The sequence below is a fragment of the Agrilus planipennis genome, unplaced genomic scaffold (genome assembly GCF_000699045.2).
Source record: "Agrilus planipennis isolate EAB-ADULT unplaced genomic scaffold, Apla_2.0 scaffold298, whole genome shotgun sequence".
NCBI lineage: Eukaryota > Metazoa > Arthropoda > Insecta > Coleoptera > Buprestidae > Agrilus > Agrilus planipennis.
Window position 1 is genome coordinate 186,440 of NW_020440081.1, and position 951 is coordinate 187,390.

Here is a 951-nt window from a genome sequence, read left to right on the forward strand (position 1 = left end):
GGGGTTCAAAGTTAATAAATATGCCAATTTTTATACATTTCTAGGCATGTAAATATTTATATAGTCATTCTTAAACAATATTCAAAGGTAAAACTAATGAAAAATACATAAAAATATTGAGAAATTTATATAAAACATTATTTAAATAGCTTTATCAATAGGGTAGGTCAGGTTAGGTTAGGTTAGATTATCCGGTTTTGTTCATGTGACCACCCTCTTTCGATCCCCCACCTCCACCCGCTTGAAAATAATTTTATTATTGAATTTTATTTGAATTATGTTGTATGAAAATTGTCAAAATAATCAACTTTCAACCACGATAACTTTTTATGGGGGGTGAGACCGCCACGAACTTTTTGTGGTACAATGGTGGAGGAGAACTCCTCTAGACATTTACCAGGGGGCTTTGTTACGACAGAAGAAAGACGGTATTGCTCGTTTCTATATCTGTCTCTGTTGCATACAATGTACCAGAAATGAAAATTTTGAAAAAGGTAGTCGCTCCTAAGAAGTCAAAGTTTGACCGGTTCTGTATTAGATGACCTGTGTAAGTGAACGAAAAGTGAATGTTAAAATGACTACTGCTACCAAGAAATATAACAGTCGCTAAAAATTCAACTTGAGATTGAAGATGCAGTGTTTCAGATCGGGGTTTCAAAAACTAACTTATTCATCGATTAATTTTTATCAACAAAATTATTTCAAAAACCGTAATCCTGTGATTATTATGGAAATTATTTTGCGTACTTCTATAGCGCCGCCTTTGAAGATAAGGTCATGGTTTGAGTGCAGGGACGGAACCAGTGACAATTCTTTGTGGAAGAAAATTAATTTTTTTTTAAATGTAGTTTCTGAAATGAGCTGTACTAATAAACCGCGTTTGTCAAAATTCCATACTCCCAAGCAAGACTGGTTTGACACGTACCTCCGCTCTTTCCTATCCTGAGCTAA

The 951-nt window shown here is 34.3% G+C and overlaps 1 protein-coding gene across 1 annotated transcript in view; it reads right to left on the minus strand.

The window, feature by feature from the left end:
- The window catches only part of LOC108741239 (poly(rC)-binding protein 3), a 225,937-nt gene that overhangs the window by 170,542 nt on the left and 54,444 nt on the right, over window positions 1–951 (minus strand). The window lies entirely within an intron of this gene.